Raw genomic sequence first — 21,352 nt, 5'->3', positions numbered from 1 at the left:
AAAAATCTTGTCATATTGAATAAATAGTAGCAATAGTAAATTTCGCGAAATATACATAATGATATAAATAAGAAACTCACATTTATGATTTCCATACGTAAGTCCGTCCTATTTCAAATTCGTACTAAATGTATTAGTCCACATTCAATATGCTGACAGCGAACGAAAATAAACCATACTACCTGACATTAAATAATGGAAAAGTCCATTATAAATTCTGGAAACGGGACATTTACCTTACATTTTATTTATTATTAGCCCATCACGCCATTTATTATTAATGAACCTGATATTTCGGGATGCTAGGAAGAGAGTTCCCGAGTGCCCAACCCATTTGTGGTATTGTTTGGAAATGACTTCTATACATTCGGGCCATCTACTCCAATCTATCAATTCGAGCTTGGACTTTATTCCCTTGAGATACAGTCCATGTCAATGTGATACCTAGTTATACATATGTATGTTTTTGTAGTGTGACACAGACTTGTTCCGTAGGTAATGTAAACATTTCGCGATTCTCTTTAGGCATTGTTATTTTTTTTATACTTCATCAGTTTCTAAGACCGGGTTGGGTATTTTAAAATAATAAATCGAATGTTGTACTGAGTCACAGCAGCACAAGTAATCTGACTTTGAAAAATATTTTCTATAAGAAATTGATCTAGGGCATTCTATGGTAAGTAACAACGTGAAAATGCCGTGGCCAGCGGTAGTTTTTGTAGTGTCTGTAGTTTTTCCTTGTTGTACGCATTCTTTCTTTCTTTGTAGTGGTGCTGTGTACTAATTGGAGTACGGAGACCGCGCGCAGGGCGCTTTAATTTTGTTGCTACTGATACTATAGCATTACAATAGCTATGTTTCGCAGAAAACGTCACGTATTTTTGTACAAGAGCCACGCTTAAGTCGTTATTTAATTTAGATTTTATTATTTAATGAGGTCCCGCTTTCACTCTTTGTGTACGGAACCCTAAAAAGAGCGTAATCAACGATTAATTGAGAACAATGGGAACTCTATTAAATATTCCAAGGCATCAATTTTAGAAATACCTTTGTTGAGGGAGGTTTATAATAAAATATTTTTCCTTTTTATTATGAACGGGTAAAATGTTTAATCTCTCGTCAAAATCAGACTTCATCTGTAATTAAAGAAATAGGAATTTGGCTCTAAGGGTAACGAACATTCTGGCTTCACCGTGCAACCGCCTACAGTGGAGTGTTTTCGACTTTATAATAAATTTTGCGCCGTATTTTAAATAACATTAAGAATCTTTTCTCATTATTTTGAACAAACTTAAATGCCTTTTTGCGACGTAGAAAGCGTTTAACAAATATTACGTGGGTATTTCATTTAGCTCCGGGCTTATGAGGCAACGGATATTATGTGTACCTGTGGTTTTGCCCGCAACTTCGAGTGAATTATTATGTTCTGTACGTTCTCAGGGGAATCGAGCGTATTTTATGTCATAATTTGCTCGTCGCTTATAAGGATTTTAGTTTAATACCACGTTCGTTCTAGTAAAATATAACAAATCGAAAAGTAATTATTTTATTCGTATCGCTTCAACAGAAGCCACTAATCCGTTTGAACGGAAACTCGATACCGATAGTAATACGTAGCTTGATATAGAAAAGGCGTCGACATTTTCCAACTATTTGTGTGATGAAATCCCACGCGAAAGAGGCTAAAGCGAAAGACGCCGACGGTAAAATACGCAACAAAATAAATAGTGTTTCAGATCTGAGTTGTGCTTATAGCGGATTTAAACTGATTTCGTTCATATCGATACAAGCTAGATTTGAGTGCTGGCGCTCTGCAATATTCGCGTATTGTGCTCACTCGGATTATGTAATGACACGAAGCGTGGCTCCGCATTGTAGTAAAGGGAATTTTACGCAGTGAAAAGACTGGAGTATATTTTATAGTGCCGTTTCTTTTTCTGATTTTCTATTTGTTTCTATTGAGCTTGGTATATAGAAAGACGAACGGTTGTCGCATATCAGTTGTGAATGCCGTAACGCCTCCGTAATGTACGACAAACGGGACCGACGACCGACCGCGGTGGGTATAGAGCGATCGATGCGCACGGGTGTTGCTCAGCCACACAGACTCCTTATCATATTATTAGGGGAGCCAGTAACAAAAGCCTTCACTCGCTTCTCCTTTAATTACGCAACACTTCATTTTACACCAGTTACTACATTTTTTTACTCATTAATACTACTCGGATCTTGCAAAACTGTAGATACTGATACTATCGTATACGAATATTATGAATTCCAATAATGAATAAATGCGAGAGTGCACTGCCCACGTTAATTAAAATGAAGTAATAATTTGGAATACAAAAGCAGGAATGTGATTAAAAATAAAATCCTTTAAGTCCGTCCGCCTCAAAAATGTGTTTATGGTTTCATTCAGCGTCAGCCGAAGTTCGAGCCAGTTTAGTGCGCGACTCCACCGCGGTTAGAGCTCGGGACTGAGCTCCGAGCGATCACGAAACTTGTCGGAAATACCCGGGTGGGCAACGTTGCTAAAATCGTGGAAAATAATATTCAGTAACTGTGCCTTGTATAACACATTGTTTTAAAACCTTGCAACAATATGTTAAAAAAACTTTGTGACGTTTTCCGTGCATAAACAAACGTCTAGTCAAACTTTTATGTGTCAAACGAACGATGGTGTCGTAGCGTTTTCTTTTTTTTCACGTCCATATTGGTTTTACTGACTTTTTTACGTTGTTCTGCGGTAAAACCGGCACGGTTTTGTGTCGTGCTACGAAGCTACGCGCTACGGTTTTCGGCTACGAAATAGGTAAATACGATAACCATTTTAACAATTTTACAGTGAATACAATTTAACAAGCTGCAATAAAACATATATCATATTTAAATTAGTGTGAAATTACAATAGATACATAATTTTAAATTATTTTGAAAAGGATATATTTTCCCGTCGGTGGTGAATACCTGTTGGTAAAGAGTATTAGTAACAAAATATGTATGTATAAATTATATTATAACAAAGAATTTAACAATTGCATACCTACGTGGGACAAACAAAAAATACGTCTGGACATATAACCTAGAAATTAAAATTTCTTGTGACAACTGCGTGTAAAATATCACGCATAAAATAATCGAGATATTTCTTAGCTTGTATAACAGAAAATTATAAAAAATATTAATAGGATTTAATGCAGCGCAAAAAAATAAATAATAATTATTGTATTATTATTTTAACTTCAATGTCCTTTAGCGTTTTATTGTTTCTGTCTATTTCAACTCAAAAAAATTAAATACCCCTTTTTATACCTACTCACCTATTAGGCAATAGAGAGGTGGATCTCCAATTACTTGTTTTATAAAACAATATAAATTTAATTAGTATTTAAAAAATATTTGTATAAATATTTTAAAAATTTATACAATTTATACAAATATGTTTTAAATATTGGTAAAATATATTACGCATTATCAAACAAAATTAATTCATGCGATAATGCCGTAAAATAAACAATTACATTTTGATACTAAATAATTTACCAAACATTTAGATTACATTTACAATTTACTGAAAAAAGAAGGAATTTATTACTACGCACATTTTAATCTCGTAAAATATTAGGTATTGCGGCATCGTATTGCCCCAGTGCGACAGTATAGCGCGAGGTCTCGAGGTCAATCCCCCGGTCGAGCAAACATTGTTGAGAATTTCGATATCGAAAGTGGGAGTTCGGGAGTGCTCGGCCGTGCGACAATACACTCACCCTTTATTGAATAATCTGTGATATTTAGAGTAGGGTAGGCGTTCAGGAAACCTTTCCTTTTTCTTCGCTTAATATTTAACGTTCCATCTATACGGCTTTTATTTATAAACGGTTTAGCTAGAGGTATACATATTATTATAAACATAATAACACATGATTTTTCCAAATTAAAAAGATGTCATAGGTAGTTAATGAATTCATTATAAATATTTTTAACAACGTTTCTATAAAATATAAAATTAAATGTCTATTAATGCAGGGCCATTCATAATTAACGAATCATAGCTAAACGTGTATGTATTATTATATTATATATTAATAATACACGATTTTTCCCGATTAAAATATAATCTCATTTATCAATTAATTCATTATCAATCATTTTTTCCATAAACTACATATAAAATTCAAAGTATACTATTACAGGGCCATTCATAATTAACGAATCAAGATCATAAAAATAACCCAAGTATGTTTGTAAATTAAAAAAATAATCAGTAAAGTACCAAGAAGGTGCACACCGCAGTATGCAAGTGTAGCTAGTAGGGGGCATGGCACGCGCCATTGACAGTGCGTGAACTCGCTGACCCCTCCAACCACGTGGCATACGTAGGGCTGCTAAGGTTGCATCGTAAATGCAAGAGCATATTTTTTTCTTACGTCTTTTAATTGCAGTTGTGATTAGTTTTTGAAGCTACATTTATTAGTTACGCGGAATAATTTTTAATTGGGTTATAAGTTATGTTATTTAATGAAAATTTATTTTAGGTTGCCTCGTTTGTTTCTTTGGGTTATGATTAACCCCCTTCCTGACAGATCATCTGATATTTGGTACACACTCGTAATCTTGATGACTGTACAATGTTATCTATTTTTTCTACAACTAAATATTTGTAGAAACAACTAAATACCTATAATGGAAATCCATTATAGGTATTTAAACGAAAGAGTTTGATTGGTAGAATAGACGTGCTCACTTAATGTAAAAAAAATATTTTTAATAATATAACTTTTTTATTTGTGACGACAAAAAAAATATGTTTTTCCGTAATGTAGTAGTAATATTAGGAACGAGCAATAGTAAATTGAGACACTAATTATATAAGCAATTAAATAACACAAGTAAAAAAAATGTTACACATATATTGCAAAATTAGTTCCCCTTTATATACCACGGATGTATAAACTCAATACAAATAGTCCCTATTATGTTATTAAATCAAATATTACCTAATTTTGTAGCGCACAATATATTTTCGTGGATTAACTATTGATAAAAGCATAATTCATTCCAGTGCAAAGTTTCAACAGAAACTTATATTCGACGTCGTAAAACATTATTTTACTAACGTACAATAATGTTTTAAGCATAAACAAAACCGTTTATATTTCGTATGATTACATGGTAATAGCATACACCTATGTTATTAAAAAAAACATTGTCTAATGAACTGTTTACAAATAGGTTTTATTTTATTTTCCGGGATAACTAAATAGGTATTTTGATAACAACTAAAGACGAAGAATAAAATTGAGATTTTAGTGTTTTTTAATTCGAAACATTTGTCAAATATTCGTAAACAATAAGCATGATATATAATTATACAATAATTTAAAGAAAAGAAACCATTTTTAAAAGTGCACTGATAATAATGGCCTAGTTTAACCACTATCTTTAACCTGTTGTCTGTCGTGGATCGCTTCAGTCGCCAATTGAACCCTAAGGCCGCGACCTAGTCGAACGAACACCTGTTCTCAGGAAATAGGGCTCAAACTGCCCCACTTTCCGAACCGTGGGTTCAATAACAGCTGACGGAGATTTATGATACAATTTTAAAGAAGAGGTTTCTTTTTCTCAATAAGAATATATGGTTTTATTTCAGTTTTTCTATACATTAGGAATGTATTATGTATGTAGTGATGTATGTGAACATATATACAAAGTACGTACATACATATGTATGATAATATTTTGAAATGCGATTACAAATGCTCTTTAATTCAAATAATGTAAAAAATTGTCGTTAAATTTGATATTCTTAGGTATTTAGTTTTTTGTCATGTAGACAAAAGTTATACATACTATAAGGATTTAACATTCATAATGAAATAACAAAATATTTTTCGAAAACATATTACAAGAAAATTAACCCGCGTTTTAAGTTAACTATCATAATAAGACTTCTTTCATTCCACGAAACTGTGAGCGTTGAGTAAGTTTTATTAAATTATATTATAGCTAAGGGTTCAAGTTAGAGTGGTCGACAGTCAGCACTGGCAGACGGCTAAGATAGTACTCGCGATATGACGCTGCCCACTTTAATACTGACGTTCAGCCGGCTCTAGTTTCAGCGAGCGCTCACACTTGACAAGTTGAATTGAAAAAGCTGCGTTCAATTTCCAACGGGTACTAAGTCAGCGAACCATTTTTATTTCCAACTTCGTTTGTTTGTTTGCGCAAAAATTTAACGAAGCAATTTTCACATGTTACTGCTGTCAAAGGTACAATGTTGTTTTTGTTTTTTTTATACCAGCTCGTAGTTGGTTTGGCGTGTTTTATTTTAAACTAGCTCTGTTTTTTGTAAAACAATGGAATGATAGGATAAGTTAATTATTTTGTGTACAACAGTTTTATATTCATATAGTTATTGGTCTATTTGGAACGGGTAGCGAGTTCGATTCCCACGCTCTTCGTAATTCTCTTTGTAAGAGCAACTCTTTGTGTTATTTAAAAATTGTTGCTTCGGTTCTGAGTGTCATGTGTATAATGTGAGTTGTATGTGTGTTACCACACGACTCAAGAGAAAATCCCAATATAGGGAACCGTTTTTTTATAGAAATATAAAAACAATTATTGCTACTAAATTGTAAATTTTATTTAAATAATAATAACTAAACTAAACTTATTCTAGTATTTGTTTATCCCGGGGTTAAATACTGTATCTCACAAAGTCGTATTTTCAGACTAACTAACGTGACAAGCCCTAAAGCCCTAACTATATCGATACCACACATGACACCTGTTATCGGCGATATACCTATTAGGCGGACTTGTAAGTTAGCGTTTCATTTTAGACTCCGAGCTAAATTCAGAAGGTCTAAATTCGGATGAACCACAGTTTACATGCTCCGTTTTAGCACTAGACTAGCAACAACGAACCTAACCATTGTGAACGAATTGTGATCGAACTCGAACTCTTCTGTTTGACAGTCGCATTCCCAATCTTTTTCCTACATAGCAGTAATTACGTAACAATTTATAATCGACTTCAAAAAAAGAAAAAGGCTCTTAATTTAATCTGTTTATCCACGATTATCTTCCGATTGGCTGAACCGATTTAGATGTAATTTTCAAAGAAGTATTTAATAAAGTAAAAGAAAGTATTTAAAAATAAGTATTTAGTAAGAAGCAGAGATTTGTATAAAAGAAAGTAGAAGTTTGATTTTTTTAACGTATTTTATGGAAGTTATTACACGTTAATTGTACCCAATTTATGACTAAGCTAAGTTTTCTTTCTTTCTTTAAAGCCGGTCACGTTCCTTTGTATTAATTACTGAACGAGAATGAATAGTAAATTAGGATCATTGTGGACCTGGGACAATGAGTTTAATTGCTTTCCTTTCTAAATTGTTGCGTCTTCGCAATTTGCTCGGTCGCCACCATTTACTTAAATTATTCTAAGATGAATCTATATTTAAAAAAGTTATACTCGCTGTAGATTTTTACTTTGAATTTGAACACAGTTAATTAATTACAGTCATTTTATAATTTTAGTCTGAATATTACTAATTCCAGCGATGATATTGCAAGGGTTAATTTCTGTTCGTTCATATTACGTAGATGTCATACATATTTAATACATGATGAATATGAGCCCCTAAAATGGCTTGAAAATACTTAGTTGAGTTTCTCGTTAAGCAGTTACGTGAGCAAGTCCAAAAACATAATAATTAATTATGTATTTAGTATTATAGTTCAAGAACTGGGTGTCATGTGCATCTATGTATGTTAGTTAACGCACCCACGACACAGGAGAAAATTCTAGTGTGATAAAAGACTTAAAAAAAAAAAACAATAAAATCTAGTGTATCTATTTGTAGAAAATTATTAAATTAACATCATTGAAGAACATTGCTCGTACGGGAAGTGATCCTAAAACTTTATGCTCTGTGGTCCCTAAATAAATGACTAGATTTATTGAACAAAGGCCAAAAAATCAGATAAATCTTTAAATATGTACCTATCCAATATAGTATATAACTGAACGGAAAGACGTGATTAAAGTTTTAATTATGTGTATTATTATTAAAAAATAAACTTCTATCAACTTTCATATCAAAAACATTACACAATAGGATTATGAACGTTTTATTTTTATTTATTTAAGAAACAAGTTATAGATAAATTATTTATTATGTTAATGAGCTCTATTCGCACGATAGAAGCACTGATCAGTGCGAGACACAATGTGTATTCTATTGTTGTCTCATATACCCGCAGACGAAAGGTTAAAAGTGAGTACCAAATATTCATATCGATCTGTCGTCACGAACGGGTCAAAATTCCAATCACTGCGATTTATTTTCTGTGATATAATAAATAAGAGTTTATAAAATATTAGAGACTAATTTAAATTTTATGCATAAATATCTCGTGGACTGCCCCGTCGGCCGAGTAGTCGCAAGTGCTTCCCGGGTCGGCCAAAGTATTGTTGGGCTTATTCGGTTTTTCGAATATTTTCTCAGTAGTAGTACGGAGTCTGGAATTGTTCCCGTAATGTCAGTAGGTTCACCCCTATTACATAAGACTGACAACATGAATTGTGAAAATTCTATGTACATTGTCATTGCGTGCTATAAAGCTTATTTCTGCCTACCCTTTCGGGGAAAAAACCTATGATCGTATGTCTTACTGCAAATATTATAAAAATCCGAAATTTCAAAATATAAGTAATTCAGATTTCAGTTGATAATTTTTATTTCTAAGTTTTTTCCGTATTATAAATAGGTACCGTACCAAAAAATTCGCGATAAATTTTATAATTTATTGAACCTATACAGGTAAATAATAAATAAAATAAAATTAAAATTAATTTTTATTTTATTTATTTACCTATACAGGTAATTGTACTATAATTATTCAAAAGTTGTCATTCAGTTAAATTAATATTATAAAACATTTATTGCCTTCCCTAAATATATTTATTTATTTATTATATATATTTTATATATAAATAAAACAAAAATAAGTTAACTGTCTCGTTGATTCAGTAATCACTAGAATGATGGGAAGCAAGATGTCCCAGAATCTAATTCCGACACGAGCAAATTTTATTAAATTTTTGTTTTCAAAAAATCTCAATCCAAGCAAATAGGTAACTCACTTTTAAACGTCACAGTGAACCTCCAGTGAAGCTATATGCTCCTTTCAAATATTATTATAATAGCTAAGAATGTTAATTTTGATGTAGGATTTAGCGAATGTTCAGTTTTGTTCTAATTGCTTGAGATAAGAAAAAAGAAATAGATTGCCCTATCTTTTTTATTTTTACCCAGACATGGGCGCTCTATTCACGACTGCCTACCCCTTCGCGCAGTAAAAGCTGTCAAGTATTTCTGTAATGGGCCGTACCGATTGAAGTTCAAACTCATATTCTTTAAAAAATAGCCCTAGTAAATACTAACACAACCATTAACAACCTAAAAAAAAAAAACAAAGTCAGTTACTTACAAAAAAAAAACCGGCACGATCGATGACCAGCTTTTCTCATGGTAGGAGTAATTTCGTGGACTATGTATCTTCTAAGAGAAGATCTGCTCTCACTAAAATACTTACTCCATTCTTACACTACAATATTAATTGTCTTCTAAAAAAAGTCAACGTCACAATAAGAAAGGCTATTCGGGTCGATAACTAAACGAGAAGATACACAATGCTCGAATTTACCGCCACCAGGACCAAATCTGGAAACCGCTCGTGCCGGATTTTTTTTTTTTGTTTTGTAATATCATTATAACACCTATCTCCATTTTGAATAACAGTTAATAAATAAATAAATCCGTTATAGTAAAGTAAACACCTGAGTAAAGTTATAAAATATAAATATTGTCTTGTCTTACATAAAATTATGATAGAAATGAAAAGACAGACAGACACGACACGTATTAGTATATTGTCCAGATAAACAAAGCTTAAATCTAAGGCTTACCTTTACTCCTTGCACAACCTAGCTGGATAAAAAGAACAACTAAATTATTGTAACAAAGAATCTATTAAAAATAAATACCTAAGTCTGTCTCTTTCTTAAACTTCAGTAATTAATTCACCAAACAATTACACGCGTCCTTGATTTAGAAAAACAAACGATAAAAATGTTATATTAAATTCACGGGCAAAACCGCAGGCAACTGTGTGTTCTTCTTCGATGAAACGATTCGGAAGAATATACCTATAAATTGTACAAGGGCAATAACTGAACTACGCGCCACCTTGCAGACGGGGCCGGAACTACAAGATGACCTAGGTACTAAAAGCGCTTTATGCACTTTGTAACTTCAAAGTTTCCCGCAAGACGGCGCTGCTATAAAAACAAGTCATTTCTTTACAATTGCCATATTGTAAAGCATTAATTCTAAAACAGTATTCTTATTCCAAACCTAAATTAGAACATCAATTTTAAATTCAGAAAACATGGTAGAACAAGATCGCTCCGCCCGCAGCGCCATCTGTACGCGAAAGTTGATACCTCGAACGTTCATAGTGCAACGTGCAAGTTGCATAGCTGCACCACCTCTCCGAGAGATGGCGCACAAATAAATTACACCGACCATACTGAGCAACCCGACTATTTATTACAGTCATTTTACATAAAAAGCGACATATAAAGCCTTAAATATTTATGCCTACATTACAAAATAAATACAACAATAATCTAACATATACAATAAAATACAGGTAGGTTGAAAGAGGTAGGAACTACGAAGTTGATTGAAGGTATCTACAGGAGTAGCAAGTAATGTTAAACACATAAACATTAAGCACAGATTATAGGGTTTTATTACATCAGATACACAGAAGAGGAACAATAGTACTTAAACTACATTAACACAGACGCAGACCTTATATACATAAATACACATATAAAATAGGTTAGCTTATATTATTATTTAGCCAATACGGGTGGGGGGTTGAAAGTTTAGCTTTTCTTAGTATAGTTTGTCCGAAATTCCTTTAAGAAAATGTTGAAAAATTAAGAAAAAGCAACCTAAAGTTTTAACACGATGATATTTCAAGATAGTTGTATAATTCTTAAATTCCTAAACTTCCAAATTATTTTAGATTTGTGTGTTTGAAAATAGGTGTGTTTTGAAAATAGGTTTTATTATTTGAAAGATTGGAAATTACTGAACTGTAATGTGTCTTATACCGCATGTTTATTTAAATATTGGCGTTCGATTAATAAGTGGAATGACTGTATTTACATTCGACTACATCAGGATGTGACTATTTTTGTGTCATATTTTTTTTTTAAGGGGGAAGTCATGAAATTACTTTTCACGCTTGTGTGAGGCGAGCGGGAGTGTATTATTGAGTAAAAACCACCGCAACTACCGATCGGGTGTCAACCCTGCTGGCATTTGTCAGATGGTTCTTTAAGGCGCGCGCGAAACACAACGCGCCGTTTCTACTTTCGGCTCTGCTTTTGGTCGGATAGTGAGATACCCTTGCTCACTGTCCATAGATCAGCGGTTATGGAGTCTCCTGCGGTGGATCGTGAGGACGATCGTACCCTCATACACTCGGCCTCCTCCTTAGATTGCATGAATGTTTTGCAGACACAGGCTTCCCAGTTCCCTTCGCTCTATACCTTTGTTTGAACTTAAGCTGGATGCAATAAGTCACTTTCACCAATCATTTCCTTGAGGACACGGCGGTGCTCAGCCTAAGCAGGGCACACAGCACCGCAATGCTTTACTTTGTCATTCTTGAGTCATCACTACGAGGACTACCCGGAGGACATGGTGAAGCATTTGGTGGCGGTGTGCTCTGCGTGGGCCGCGTACCGTCGTACCCTTACGGAAAGAATCGACGACGGTGACCTGTCGCGTCCGTCTTTGATTCAAGCTATTGTGCAGAGCAGAGGAACTGAGAAGCCGTCTTCTTCCTCTGAGAAGCCATCATGCTAGCTAAGGGGGAAGCGTGTTGTGAAAGGGAACGAACCTCCTCACGCCGCAGCCGTGGAGATAGCGCGACGGTTTCCAGATCAAAATCCGACCCGAGCGTATGGCGCGTTGCGTTCCGGGCGCCTCTCGTCTTACACAAGATGGGTAGAGTCATTGGATGATTTCCCCCTTCAAAAAGGGCATACTATTATATCCAATATGGAGCTGTAAATTAAAATTTGATTATTTTAGAGATGTAATTTTGTTTTTTTTTTAATATAAAAAGTTGAATATTAAGAGCTAGCAGTATATCGTGAGTGTATATCCAGAAGTGGATATTATAATGACTATACTACGACCCGTTGTGCGCAGAGGATACGCTATCATTTACTCGCTTGTTATAGAGAAAGCAATGGAAAAATTATGTATCTTAACCTTATTAAAACTAAATATTTATTTGCTTGTTTTTCTCATAAAGTTTAGGCAGAGGGATATTCGTGGCCACGTATTTTACTGACTGCATATCTCGAGTCAGCCAAAGTACCATCACGTTTGTTAATTTATACAATCGTGACTTATAAATTGGAGTCCAGTTTTTCGTATGTACTTATTTGATGATAAATGGATTTCATTATAATTCCATTTTCAGTGCACTAGACTTGCTTGGAGTCTAGCACAACTTCTTATACAGTAGAGAGACTTTTAGTCACATAATGCTTGTATACATTTATACCCAAAAACCAAAGCCTAACTATGCAATGCTAGTCATATGCTGAGAATTTAATTTGCCTCACTCGCTTCACCATGAGGGTACCTCCACTTCTGCCTTTACCTTATGGGAAAATCCAGAGCCTTGTGATGCTTATAATACGTGCTGTCTCAGGTATTGACCTCCGCTGATATCTTTGTTCAGCAGTCAGCAGTGTTTTCCTGAAGCTGTAGGTAACTAGAATTAATAAAGCGGCATTAACAGGTTTATCTAAAGGCAAAATGACAGGTTTTCAACGTTCCCTGTAATTCCAAGTTTTTAATATATTCTTAATAATTAGTTATTCAGTTTTTGTAATTTTTTATATACCTTACCGGGTTTAAAATTTTGAGGAATTTATTTTGAAGATTAGTCGAGAATTATTTGTTAGAGTCATTATTTGATGAAGCTAGTTTAAGTATATTTATTATAATAAGAATATTTACTAATAATAAGGTTATAGATACATAATATTTTAAGTAAAATTGATATTAAACGTAAATACTCATGTTGAACATTTTGTTAAGTCCTTAAGATTTCAATAATATCTCGATGAAACAGAATAATTGTACTGTGACAACCACGGTGCCAACAGTACAAGTCGGTCGTTTAATAAACCGCAACTCGCATTCGTTGGTGTAAAGCTCGAAGGTAACTGCTTTCGTCGTTCAAACCAGATAATTCGTTAGGTATACCAAATATTCAACATTTTGAAGTCTACGAAAGGAATTCTTTTGTTCTCCTGTGAGCTCCCGTCCACGCGTCTTTGCACATCAATAACTTTACTTATAGGCTTTTCGACCAGTTAATTTATTTTTGTCCCAGAACTCAACTTGTTCTGAGACTTTAATATCTAGCCTATAAGTTAATTTTGACAAAAGAACTGACTTCGTAGTAAGTTTAAAAGTATATTATAAAAATAACCTTAGATGTACTTCGGGACAGATTGTCTCGAATGATGCTCGTTGACACTGCATGCTGACTGGAGCTCGCTGGTAGTTGCAGTGATGTGCTGGCTTGAAGGTCTGGTCTCCAGAACTGGCTATACTCTGCTATTCTCTGCTAGGCTCGCTCAGACTGCTCTCCATCCACCTCCAACTGAAATCATTGACCCCGTACATTAGTATTACGGCAAACCCACAATCATGACCTAGGCATTTTATGTACAACGCCATCTATTGGTCCTGGAGTAATTATGCGTAAAGATTATCTTATAGTAGATTAATTTTTTCTGTTGATTTTGTTATTACATTCATAATTTCACAAAATAGTTTCTGAAATTTTATTTGAATTCAAAGGTTTCGAACCTTTGATGTTTGTAGGAAACTACATGGCCATTTGTTCTTATTCTTATTATTCTTGAGGTTTAACACTTCAATTTTCTTTCTTGATTCTTTACATACATCTAAATCATGCTTGTCGTTCCCTAAAAGGGTAGGCAGACTGAAACTTCGTGATTAGTACTGACTGACTTTTAGTTTGTTACTATAAAACAGCAATAAGGATGAGCCTATTGCCAAATACAGGTTGTTCTAAAAGTATTTTTTGATAATATAAAAACAACGGTTTGTAGGTATATTGCTGCAAGTGCGTTTAAGCCCTGGGCTCGAACCCAGGTACTCATACATGTAATAAAGATATGAACATGTCGTGCACTTTGAAAATTTAGCAGACAAATGTAATTTTGCCCAGGATTTGAACCTAGACCATTAAGTATGTGTGTTTAAAAACAAAGCCATCATGTTCTGGAATAAGTTTTATTAAAAATACAAGAATTTGCTCATGTTTCATGGGTGCGTTTAAAAACGTACACTGTAATATTATATTACATTCAATTAAACATTTGGACGGGAATTGAACCCGCAACATATAGCGCGGTAGCTGGTTGCCAAACCAATGCACTAAACAAACATCCTATAGGAATACTCATTATGAAAACTATTGCAAACATCAACTATACAAGGATTACAAGTAAATACCGTTTTTTCGTTTGTCACTGTAAGGTTTTTAAATCAAAGCTAAAGCTGCGTAACTCGCGTTTAGTCTGTGGGTAAAGAATCATTCCATGTCGAAAAATATGCATTTTTATGTAGAAATCGTTTTTCTTTTTAAAACCAGTTAGAATTGATTATGCTGATAGAATAACTGAAATATACGTAGTTAAGTCTCGAATTTTAAAACTTAGAATAACTCCAGAATGAAATGGTGGTGGTCCCATAATACTCTGAGTTTATACCATGTCTCTAAAGATAGTTAAATTCTATTCCTTGTGTTTGAAGCCCATCGAAGATTATATTTAGAATGTGTAGCCGGTGAGACCTTAGTTGCTAATCACATAGGTTATATCCGTCAAGAATAAAACGTTTATAGGATAAATAGATTTCTGCTCAATTTAATAGAATTTTATTTATGTATGTGTAATTATACGTAACAAACATAGCCTATTTTTACGAAGTAATAAAAGCATCCGTGTAATTTAAAATTAACTTTCCTACATATTATTCTAGAAACACAATCTATTCTCCGTCGTATCCTGTATAAAGAATTACCCTGTGTGTTGTAAAGCAGTGGTTTTATTTAAACAATAATGTACCTATACTGTATAATAGAACAAAAAATACTGGCTTGAAACCAGATACAAGTTCATCCCATCTGATTATTCTTATACAATGGTCAATGTAGTATTGCACCAGACAGCCGCTGTAATCTGCACACATGTACAAATACATGTCTGGATATCAAGACCCCTCTTTTGCATCAGGAATTAATAAAAGTGGACTCCAAAACCCTATTGTGTCGACTGCCAGACCCCTTTCACTGTCACAATCATCCCTTTCAAGGTTTTAAACTGACAAAACTGAATATTATACAGTGCGTTATTTAATACCCATTAAAAAGAGAAATAAAGAAGATAGTACCGTTTATCTATAGGTGTAATGATCCTATTTTCTACATCATTTCACGCAAATTCATGTTTAGTTTAGATGGAATTACGGGGAAAATTACATGAGTACCATAATTAAATTCCATTATCAGCTCGTAACCGTTCTTCGCTTGACAGGCCGCTCCGATAAACCGCCTTCACCACTAAGCTTAATTATAAATAATTTATACTACACACACACACACACATTTTGTAACACGCTGTAGATATTGATGACTTACCCAGTCATTCAGACTCCCCTTTCTGCACTATCCACTCACAGATATACCTACACATCACTCACTGATTTCTAGATGACGGTCGACTCGGAAAAGTGTATCAAACAAACAATCAGCATTTTATTTTTCTCATCAATAATTCTTAATAACTGGCTATACAGACGCTATTGCTAAATCTCCACCTTTGTTCAAGATTGTAAACTACTCGTGTCTTGATTTAATATTCAGTACGTTTAATTGAGAATTAATTACACAGTCCTACACCCGTACCCATCTCCATCGAGTGATACATAACATGATACATAACTAGATGATATTCACGGCTGCGGCCGCCCGCACCGTGACGCCGCGGTCCAAAGGGAAACTGCCAGAATGGCGTGCCACGCCCTTGCGTTTCACAAATATACTAGCGCCATCTCATAGTGGGAAACACAACTAGTGCAATGCGACAGTACGCCCATGATACTTTAATAGTATATTTTTAGCATTAAAGTGACTTTCTCTTCCTTAATGAACCATTGGCCCTAGGAAGCCCATAATTCACAGTTGGGTTGTAAGAAATGTTCCTAATGAAAATTATTTCAGACACAATCCCAGGTATCCTAGGTACCACAGAAAATGAAGTATAGAAAAATTTTAAGAACATTTTTTGCCTGCGAATTTAACTCCTAACTTATTTTTAACTTAAACATGATTACCAAAGTCATACAGTTGTAAAAGTAAACCTAACCGTAGAGTGCGGTAAAATTATGTTTCAGTTTAAATAGGTACCTACCTACTACATTCAGAAGAAGAATATATACCTTCACACACAAATATTATAGCTGTTATAAACAAGAAAAGTAGATAATGTTTTAGTTTAGTGCGAAAAACCATAGGATCTAGTTAGTTATTAGTCAAATATCCGTGATGCTTGACGACTGAGCTTCTCCTAGTTGTGAAGTCTGTTTGTGTCTTTAACCTTAAGTCATTCTGTCTCCTGCATTAAATTCACCGATGTAACTGGAAACTTATTTCATTTTTCTTTTCCTCTAATGATATCTTCTGATTTGTTGCGGGATCTAAAATCTAGTAATTCGTATCCCTGAAACGCCGGGCTTTAGACTCATTGTTGTTTCTATTGTAGATCCTGGGTACAGGAACTGCCGTGATTTTAGTAGGTTGTAGTGGGTTTATCTTATCAAAGAGAGATAACGTTTGGAATTTTAAGTTGGCAGTAGGTCCCTATTAGATACATCATTTGGAAAGAACAAGACTCTTCTTCATTCTTCAAGATCTTTCTTTATTTTTATAATAAATATTATGAGACATACTAAATTAACAAAAAAAAAAAAAACGGTTTACTCACTTAAATAAATTGAGAAAAGCTCTATTAGTTTCGAGACATAGAGGCACTCTTCGTCATAAGCAAAGTGCGCAGACGCGCAGATTCAGAAGACTGCGCACGCTTCTCATGGTCAAGAGTCTCTCTGTGACTCGAAAGTAGTTGAGCTTTTATCAATTTATTTAAGTGAGTAAACCGTTTTTTTTTTTGTTAATTTAGTCAAACCGTTATGTTTAGTTAATAATCTTTCTGATGTATTGCTAATGGAACAGCATTGCTTAAGTACCTAATTCTTAATCAAGACAGAATCACCCATTATGTATGTTAACATTTTGTCAAACACACTGGGTGTTAGATGACAGAGTTTTCATTTCAGAGATTATTTCTTATAAAAAAATAAATTTTCAACATAACAACTAACCTCCCTGTTTCAAAATGAAATAATAAACAAGAAACCATGATATTTTAAAGTTATTTTAGGTAAAACTAATTTTCTTCTTAACAAACTTCAAAGTTTTAGCTTTCAAAACTAATAAACTATTTTGGCAAGACCTAAAGTTAAGTAACTGAAATATTATTTTATTGAATTACTTTTGTTTCTTTTCTGTTAGTTTTTTCTTACAAAACTGTTTCAAAGTCAGACTGTAAAGAGTAAAAACATAATTTCAGCCTATTTTCATCACTCAAGTCTTTTAATGATAACCACTGTTCTCCAGACATTCATACTTAGGCCAGTCATTGTTTAGACCATCTCTAAAATAAAACCAAATTAATTATCAGTATAATCAGCCTGTACTGATAGACTAATGGACATAAATTTGTCCTGTAGGCACATAAGCTACTGTTTACTTAAGTAAAATTATATTCTAACTAATATTTAGGTGCTTATTCTCCAAACAATTTATTTAAGGTATTCTGGAAAACATTCTTATTTTTATATTTGTTGCTTTATATGTTGGCAAAGGTACTCTGAACAAGCAAAATATTATTTAGTAATAATTTAGTTTGCTTAGAGAAATCTATTTTAACTATTCAATTTTAATATTAGGTACTTTGATGAACCAGAAAGCCTAGCAACACAATGCTCATTTTAAAATATTTAAACTCAATATACAATAACTGCCTTGGTCCAAATTAAACTAAGTATCTGCTAATATAATTGAGATTATATTCTGATAAAAAAATAACACAATACATTTCTAAAACTAGGTACAATATGCCATCAACCCAAGCACATCTAAAAGGGAATCCAGTGTTAATGTTATACCAAAACCTTATTTTAGGTAAGGTGATGCTAATATGTTTCAATCTAGAATTTTAGTATAGTTTAAAATAGGGTGATTGCTAAAACTATAAAATCACCACTAAGGGTTGGTTAGTTTAGGTAACACTAAGGTTGGTGGTATTTGTACAAGGTAGCACCTCATTCTATTACTAATCTACCTGGTAATGTACCTATGGGAAAACATTTTCTTTTAACTAAAACCAAGCTTTGAATTCTCACTATAATTATAAAATACAAATGTTAGAATTCTATGTTATGTGCAAAATGTTGACTATTACTGTAGTACTGAGAAGTCAGGATCACTCCATCAGCAGATGAGATGTGATAAGATATAAAGAATTTATTGTTGTGGTGATGTTCTAATATAATTCAGCTAAAGTTTTCTAAGTTTTAACTAAACTTAAGGGTCAAATTCTAACTAAGTTAGCTACTGTAGTGAATAATATTATTCCAATTTGTTTAGAATGTTATAATAGAAGTTAGACTTTCTTCTGATTTATAAAACCATAGTCAGTGTTTGTAGTTTGTACTTTGAAAATACAAAATACTGGTCTAGCTAGTGCCAACCACATCATTAGCCCATGAAATGTAATATAAATATTATGCTTCATTGCTAGGATAATAAGTTAACAAATTCTAATGATTTTTGTGTTTAATAGGAATTCATTTGATTATTTAATGTCCCTGAAAAAGTATCATTATAATAAATATGCAAAGTTGTATGAGACATGAGATTCAATTTTATTTATTGTGTATCATTTGTGGATCTGTTTCCATTAGTGTTTGTGTCAGATCATAAGTACAGATTTAATTGTTCTATGGCATTTCAGCTTTCTCATATTATTTAATAAAACACTAAGTTTAATATAGGCATCTAAACAATACAAAATTAATGATTGGAATTTGTTTTAGGCTTTTTGTAAATTGGCATAAGTCACTACATGTATGTAGCTATTTGACTAATTTATTAAAGAGGTTCCAACAAAAGTCCAGGAGGTTCAGGTTGTATCTAAGTAGTCTAGAACCTAAACCTACTAGCTAGCACCTAGACTCTAGAGTGTAACTAAGATGTTCTCTATCATAGCTAAGTCAGGAAACTATGTGGTATAAGTATGTGTTGCTACATCTATCTAACAAACCGTGAAACTAATTAAAACGTGTCACAATATGTACAATAGTCAGGCACCAACTTGTAATTCAGTGTATAGTTATCACACAGCTCAGGTCATTGCTCCATCGCCTTTTCCTATATCTTAAGTCCTTCTCCTAGCCTATAGGATCTCTTCTTGGTAGGTGTCTTATTAGATTCTTAAAACCCTTTGTCTTCTCCTCATGGTATGTTGCCCTTTCAGTTTATTTCCATTTTCCTTCCTTGTCAGCATTGCTTGGATGCTAAGTTTCCATGTGAAACCCTTAGAAGACCAATGAATTTTAATTTTGAGGTTGAAGTCAAACAATGAGAAAACTCAATGTTATTTTTTGTAAATCTATGTTTCTTGAATTCTGTGTGTATTTAACTCCATTTTTTTCTATGGCCAATGACTTTGGTCTTTGTTCCTCAAGTTGTCCATGTAAGTTATATTCAAGTGAATGTTTCCTTGTCGCCATTAATTTTCAAAGTACTGAAGTCAGTCGGCACAGCCTGAGCTGCTTTAAAATTTAAAATTTTAGTTTTTATTTGTGCAAGAAGCTAAATATTTAAGTGAATGGTACCTATATTTTTTTTGTACTAATGAAAAGCTAGTTTTTAATTGAAATTGCTTATATAAAAGTTTAATGTTTATTGTGTTAGGCTCATAGTCCAACTGTGGACAATGGTGGGTTGTGAACTTGTGATGATGATCAGTTGAGGTCTACCTGGCACAATGTAATGCTCAGTAGTCACTCTCAGCTTACTAGCTGACAATACTATAAGAATGAATGATGATATAGCATATATGTATTAGCTTTAATTTATGGCTGTAGGCCTACTGTAGAAGCAACTTTTTTATAGTTTTATTAGTCTGTCAGTTTATTGCCTAGCTGGTCATGTTAGCAAAAGCATAGCATATCCTAAGCCCATAAAAGACTTAGCACATGTTAAGTTTAAAATAGTGTTCTTAGCTTTTAATTTTTTTTAAATGTTACATTTATATGACAATGATGAATGAATGATGTTGGTATAATTGAAGCAGTATTTTAAAAATGTATGTTTATTTAAACGGTTTAAATGCTTTTGTATTTTTTTTTTCAATACTTAACTAATGTGAAGCTCAATTTATTAGCTAATGATTGTCTAAGACGGTTTCTACAGGTAATAACCCCTGCTAATGTAGTTATACAGGCCAAAAAAAACTAAGTTTCTGAATAAAATACTACACCACATACCCCACACTGGATCAGTATATTATCTTCTGTATATATATAGAAATGAACCAAAAAATATATAAGTTTGTGTATAGCAGGAAATATATATATATATATATACTTTATTTTGTCATAAATATATATGTATATATATAAATAAATCGCTACAGTTGTATAACGGCAACTGTTGTGCGTCATTCCTGCAACATAGCACAAAGAAAGGAGAAAGTTAAAGTGTTGATAGGTAGTCAAAACATAAAATTATAAATAGGTAATTATAATTTTTGATTTGCAATGCGATTTTCATTTTTATTTGTATTCGCATTATGACTCAAAGTCGCGAAAGCTAAGATGCTTTGCATTATAATTAGTTAACAATAAACCATTGCACACAGAGTGTTGTTATTAAAGTTCATTACAAAAACAAAGCAAATTCGCGTGGCTATTTAATTATTTCATACACAAAGGTAATCTCCATGTCATCCATCTTCCTGAACAAAATGGCGGCCGTGTGCAGTGATTTTATGCCAACATAAATACCTATTTATTGTATATAA

General features: G+C 33.2%; 1 protein-coding gene across 23 annotated transcripts in view; it reads left to right on the top strand.

Annotated features, from left to right (window-relative positions):
- LOC118263888 (coiled-coil domain-containing protein AGAP005037) overlaps positions 1-21,352 on the top strand; it is a 355,131-nt gene that overhangs the window by 149,965 nt on the left and 183,814 nt on the right. The window contains exon 1 of one of the 23 annotated variants that reach the window (XM_035576239.2): positions 2,414-2,518. The exons of 18 other annotated variants lie outside the window; for them this stretch is intronic. The gene's annotated coding sequence lies outside the window, so the exon portion shown is untranslated. 4 more of the 23 variants (XM_035576245.2, XM_050704310.1, XM_035576254.2 and 1 more) reach the window with 4 other exon arrangements.

This window comes from Spodoptera frugiperda, chromosome 25 (assembly GCF_023101765.2).
Source record: "Spodoptera frugiperda isolate SF20-4 chromosome 25, AGI-APGP_CSIRO_Sfru_2.0, whole genome shotgun sequence".
In the NCBI taxonomy this organism is placed as follows: Eukaryota; Metazoa; Arthropoda; class Insecta; order Lepidoptera; family Noctuidae; genus Spodoptera; species Spodoptera frugiperda.
This window is presented reverse-complemented; position numbering and strand designations above follow the sequence as displayed.